We start from the raw sequence: 6,966 nt of genomic DNA, 5'->3' as shown, positions 1-6,966 counted from the left end.
GAACGATCCTTACCGGCACGCCTCAAAAAGCACGCTGGCCCCAGAGTAGCTGTTTAAAACTCGCAGGTACCTTTTTAAAAATTAAAATAAAAGGCAGGGCGCAGTGGCTCACGCCTGTAATCCCAGCACTTTGGGAGGCCAAGGTGGGCGGATCACCTGACGTCGGGAGTTCGAGACCAGCCTGACCAAAATGGAGTAACCCAGTCTCTACTGAAAATACAAAAAGTAGCCGGGCATGGTGGCGCGTGCCTGTAATCCCAGCTACTTGGGAGGCTGAGGCAAGGGAATCGCTTGAACCCGGGAGGCGGAGATTGCGGTGGGCCGAGATTGCATCATTGCACTCCAGCCTGGGCAACAAGAGTGAAACTCTGTCTCAAAATAAAAAATAAAATAAAACAATTTTGAGACAGGGTCTCACTTTGTCACCCAGGTTGGAGTGCAATGGCGAGATCATGGCTCACTGCAGCCTCGAACTCCCGGGCTCAACCGATCATCCCGCCTCAGTCCCCTAAGTAGCTGGGGTTACAGGCGCACGCCACCACGCCTGGCTAACTTTTGTGTTTTTTGTGGAGACTGGGTTTCATTACATTGCTCAGGCTGGTCTTGAACTCCTGATCTAAAGCGATCCGCCCACCTCGTCCTCCCAAAGTGCTGGGATTACAGGAGTGAGCCACTGCGCTGGGTGCAAGTACCAATTTTTAACTACTGTGCATTCCTGGCACTGTGTTAAGCACATTTTCTCTTTTCGGCTAACGACCACCTTACGAAAGCCGCAGTGATTCCCATTTTGCAAATCCTATTTTGAAGATACTGGAGTTTGGAGAGGTTAAGTAACTTGTTAAGTTTCAGTCATTACGTGGCTGAAAGTTGGGAAATACAGAAATGAGTTCGTACTCTCCGTGCTTCCGGACAAGCGACACTACCACCAATAACAAAGACCGGAGTCATTCATGCATTTATGAAAGAAAAAACACAGAAATATACCGTGGGAGGCTAGATCAGGGAGCATTCATTCGATCCTGGAGAACTCCAAATCTCAAAATTCTAAGACTAACATTTACGACAATTTACTACAATTCTTATACTTTTGACTCTAGAAAGCAGAGATTGTTGACAAAATACTGGCCAGTATCGTACAGCACAATATTGTGCCATATTACACGGTAGGTAATAAACACACAGGTTTTCCCCTATTTTTTTCCTATTCCTTTTCACTCTCACCAGTTTCTCTTCCACCATTTATCTGTCTTTCAGGGTTCTTTTTTAAAATTTTATTTTATTTTGTTTATTTATTTCTGAGGCAGGGCCTCGTTCTGTCGCCCACGCTGGAGTGCAGAAGCGCAATTTCGGCTCACTACATCCTCAACCTCCTGGGCTCAAGCCATCATCCTCCCACCTCAGCCTTCCATGGGCCACCACACCCGGCTACTTTTTTGTATTTTCAGTAGAGAGAGGTTCTTTCATGTTGACCAGGTTCATCCTTCTTTCTTCAACCCAACTTTTTCCTCCACAAATTCACCTAATCCACTCCCCCAGGTGTCAGAATCCATCTCTCTGCTAATTATTACCAAAACTTAAAACCAGCTCATTTATCCAGCGGCCTGGGGTGGGAGGCTCCACCTGAACAGCCTCCAGGCATTAGCTACTGATGAATTAATTCATCAAGATCCATTTAAAAATTTTTTCTGGCCGGGAGTGGTGGCTCACGCCTGTAATCCCAGCACTTTGGGAGGCTGAGGCTCGCGGATCACCTGAGGTCGGGAGTTCGAGACCAGCCTGGCCAACATGGAGAAACCCCTTCTCTACTAAAAATACAAAATTAGCAGGGTGTGGTGGCGCATGCCTGTAATCCCAGCTACTTGGAAGGCTGAGGCAGGAGAATCCCTTGAACTCGGCGGGGTGGAGATTGCGGTGAGCCGAGATCACACCATTGCACTCCAGCCTGGGCAACCAGAGCGAAACTCTGTCTCAAATAAAAAGAAAAAAACAAAACAAAACAAAACATATTTCTGCTGAAACAGGAAGTGTTAGGGTGCTTACGGATAAAAGGTAGTTCTTTGTCCTTCAGACTCAGGATTCCTGGGCTCAGGTGTTTCCAGCCTTTTTACCACTAACGCCCCTTTCAGTTTCTCCCTGAAAGTTGTGGAGGACTTCTGTATAAAACTGCATTTATTAACTAATAATTGTTTTATTTTTCCTTTAAAAAATAGAATCCAGATCCTATATAACAGCCAATCCAAACTTCTATCCAGCCTAAGTCTACCAGCATTGCCTCATTGTACATTAGAATTCCACTTGAAAGCAAAGCAGCAGCTGTTGGGGCCCTGGTAAGCCTGAAGAAAGGTAAAATATGATTAGCATCGGACCTCTGGCAATAATGAAAACACTTCAAAGACTCCTATCACTACTGAGGAACCGGGGTCTGGGACCCCAAGTTACACAACACTGCCTCATTTGATAGAGAGGCGCTAGGGTAATGTCATTTTAAAAAAGTAAACCAATAAAATAGAAGGGCATTATATGCTCTGTAACTGTTAAATCCACCTTATACACTAAGGAAATGCCAAGTGTTAGGCAGTGTTAGGAAACTAGAATTCTGCCAAGTATCTAAAATTGTGTGGTTGTGATTAAAACCTGTTTCTGTAGACTTTTATCTACAAAAATCTGATTTTTTATTGAGGTGACTGAGTTCCCTATCACAAGGTAACCACCACCTCCTCCAGGCAGCCATCCTTCTTTCCTGTAATTCTTCCATGCTTCTATCTATCCACGGTGGCATTTAGCACTCTGTGGACTGTTGGAGGTTAGAGGTGGTATCTTTTTCAATCTTGTCAACTCAGCCCCCAGCCAGGGATTAGCTCAGACCACTGCAATAAATGTGTTTGATATATGGAGATCCAAATCCTGTTGAATGGATGGGTGAATGGGTAAATAAAAGGAGCTGGGAAAGGTGGCTCATGCCTGTAATGCCAGCACTTTTTGGGAGGCTGAGGTGGGCGAATCACCTGAGATAGGGAGTTCAAGACCAGTGTGACCAACATGGAGAAACCTAATACAAAATTAGCCAGGTGTGGTGGCGCATGCCTGTAATCCCAGCTTCTTGGGAGGCTTAGGCAGATAATCGCTTGAACCCGGGAGGTGGAGGTTGTGGTGAGCTGAGATCGCACCATTGCACTCCAGCCTAGGCAACAAGAGCGAAATTACGTCTCAAAAAAAGAGAGAGCGAGAACCAGGAAATGGCAAAAGGAGCAGAGGAGCACTTCTCAGTTCTAAGTCAGATGTTCATGTCCTATCTACAAGTAGGGGAGGGAAAGAACCAACATTTATTGAGCATCTATAATGAGGTCATGCTATGGGCACCCTATTATTTTTATTTATTCTCATAATCTCTCTGAGTTTAGATGTTATTATTCCCATTTTTACAGATAAGGAAATATTAATAGGATCTGAGCAGTAACTTGTCCAAAGTCCCAGGTAGTGAGTAGATCAGTTCAAAGTCAACTTTATTTGACATGTTGTTAAATATCCTCTGAAAACAAAATGGCAGAGCTTCATGAAGATGTGGAGAACCATGTCTGTCACTGGCTGGTTCTGCCTGCCCCATATTCTAGCGCCTTAGGTACTCTCATTTCTTCTGTGTGTCTAGGCAGAGTGACTTTCTCTGCCTTGTTTGTACATGTCCCAAACACGGCCTCTTCAGCTTGGGCTTACCACAGAGCTACATTAATTAAAACAATGTGGTACTGGCATAAGGATAGAAATATCAACCAATGGAACAGAACTAAGAGTTCAGAGGTAAACCTTCACACATTTATAGCCAATTGGTTTTTGACAAGGGTCCCAAGTCCATTCAATGGGGGAAAGAATAATTGCTTCAACAGATGATGCTGGGATGACTGGATTACCACATGCAAAAGAATGAAGTTGGACCCCTGCCTCACACCGTATTAAGAAATTAACTCAAAATGGATTAATGACCTAAATATAAGAGCTAAAATCATAAAACACTTAGAAGAAAATTATTCATGACCTTGAATTTGGTAATAGACTCTTTTTTTTTTTAATTTTTTTATTTTTTTCTGAGACAGAGTCTCGGTTTATCACCCAGGCTGGAGTGCAGTGGTGATCTCAGCTCACTGCAACCTCCACCTCCTGGGTTCAAGTGATTCTCCTGCCTTAGCCTACTGAGTAGCTGGGATTACAGGAGTGTGCCATCACACCCAGCTATTTTTTTATATTTGTAGAGATGGGGTTTTGCCAAGTTGGCCAGGCTGGTCTTGAACTCCTGACCTCAGGTGATCCACCTGCCTTGGCCTCCCAAAGCGTTGGGACTATAAGTGTGAGCCACCGCGCCCAGCCTGGTAATAGATTCTTAGATAGGACACCAAAAGCACAAGCAACTACAACAAAAATAGATAAACTGGGCTCCAGAAAACTTAAAACTTTTTGTGTATCAAAGGACATTACCAAGAAAATGAAAATACAGCCTACAGAATGGGAAAAACAGTTAATTCTCATTATTCAGTTATTACATTCTATAAAGTCACACTGAATTAGCAAATCCTGAATACACGCTCCAAGGGTTAGGGTCCTGCAAGCCTCTGGTCACAATATATTTATCAAACAATCAAAACATCACCATGTTTTGTATTTTTCTGTTTAAAGACACCTTTTATTTTTTTTGAGACAGAGTCTCGCTCTGTTGCCCAAGCTGGAGTGCAGTGGCTCGATCTTGGCTCATTGAAAGCTCTGCCTCCCGGTTTCTTGCCACTCTCCTGCCTCAGCCTCCCCAGTAGCTGGGACTACAGGTGCCCACCACCACGCCCAGCTAATTTTTTTGTAACTTTTTAGTAGAGACGGGGTTTCACTGTGTTGGGCAGGATGGTCTCGATCTCCTGACCTTGTGATCCACCTGCCTCAGCCTCCCAAAGTGCTGGCATTACAGGCATAAGCCACCACGCCCAGCCTAAAGACACCTTATTTAATACTGTTGATTCATTAACACTGAACTCATGACCAACAGCACTGTAACTCATGTCTGAATGAAGCTTATCTAACACATATTTTCTCCATAGGGCACATGACAGCCTTCTAATATTTAGAAACACTGACAGCACTTCAGCACTACACTTGGGACCATTTTAAACTGCAGAAAGCAGAAAAATATGGAAAACACAGCAATAAATAGACTACAAAAAGGATGCTTTTTCATTCCTATGTACACACACACACACTCAGGTCTCTACAGTATGAGACCTGAAACAAGGCAAAGCATCTCTTTGGTTGACCTTTGCTGGGAACATGTGCACTGAGCAACAACAATTTTTTTTTTTTCCATTCTGTATATGTGCAGGAATGACCAAGAAAGTACTATGAGTACTGATTTGGGGGTTACAAATACATTTTAATGTGTAGGCAAATTTGCATATACAGAATCCATAATGCGGATCAACTTATTTGCAAATCGTAATACAGACAGTCCCCAAATGATGATGAACTTAAGATGGATTTACTAACACATAATCCCATGGTAACCTAACCCCATGGTAAACTGAGGAACATGTGGATTTATAATTTATGATTATGGCTGGGTGCAGTGGCTCATGCCTGTAATCCCAGCACTTTGGGAGGCCAAGGTGCGTGGATTACCTGAGGTCAGGAGTTTGAGACCAGTCTGGCCAACATGGTGAAACCCCGTCACTACTGAAAATATAAAAATTAGCTGGGCATGGTGGCGGGCACCTGTAATCCCAGATACTTGGGAGGCTGAGGCATGAGAATCGCTTGAAACCAGGAGGCAGAGGTTGCACTCCAGCCTGGGTGACAGAGTGAGACTCCGTCTCAAAAAATAATAATGATTTATGACAGTTCAAGTTTATGGTGAGTTCATCAGGGTATTAAATGCATTTTCAACTTACAAAAATTTTAACTTACAATGGGTTTATCAGGACGAACTCCATTCTAAGTCAAGAAGCATCTGTATCTGATAAAGCTGTCACATCCAGAACATATAAAGAGCTAAAACTGAACGACAAAAAGGCAACCCAATTAAAAACTGGGCAAAGGATTGAACAGACTTTCAATATATTCAAAGGAAGATATATAAATAATTATGTGAAAAGATGTGGTTTTGATTTGCATTTTCCTAATGACATTATCACTCATCATTAGGGAAATGCAAATCAAACCCACAATGAGACACTACTTCATACTTACTAGGATGGCTATAATTTTTATTTTTTTATTTTTAGAAATGGGGTCTCACTAGCTCTCACTGGCCTCAAACACCTAGGCTCAAGTGATCCTCCCTCCTCAGCCTCCCTGGTAGCTGGGACTACAGACACAGACCGTCACACTGGACTTATAATGACTTTTTAAAACTGAAAATGAAAGGTGTTGGCAAAAATGTGGAGAAACTGGAATGCTTGTATATTGCTAGTGGAATGTAAAATGGTACAGACACTTCAGAGAACATTCTGGCACTGTGGAAGAGTTTGGTGGTTCCTCAACAAATTAAACACAGAATACCACATGATTCAGGAATACTACTCCTTGATATACTCAAAAGAACTGAAAACGGGTACTCAGATCCTTGTATGCCAATGTTCACTGCAGCATTATTCACAATTGCCAAAAGGTGGGAAAAAAACAAGTTTCCATCAACAGATACATAGATAAACAAAATGTGTGTGGGGGGAAGTGCACATGTGTATAGACACACACACACACACACACACATAATAAAACATAATTCAGCCATGAAAAGAAACAAAGTCTTGATATATGCTACAACACGGATGAACCTTGAAAACACTGTAAGTGAAATAAGCCAGACACAAAAGGGCAAATATTGTAGGATTCTACTTCTTTGAAATATCAAGAGTACACAAATTCATAGAGACAAAAAGTAGATTAGAGGTTACCAGGGGCTGGGAGGAATGGGGAGTTATTGCTTAATGGTTCCGA

The sequence above is a fragment of the Rhinopithecus roxellana genome, chromosome 9 (assembly GCF_007565055.1).
Source record: "Rhinopithecus roxellana isolate Shanxi Qingling chromosome 9, ASM756505v1, whole genome shotgun sequence".
NCBI lineage: Eukaryota > Metazoa > Chordata > Mammalia > Primates > Cercopithecidae > Rhinopithecus > Rhinopithecus roxellana.
Note: the sequence above shows the minus strand (reverse complement) of the source record.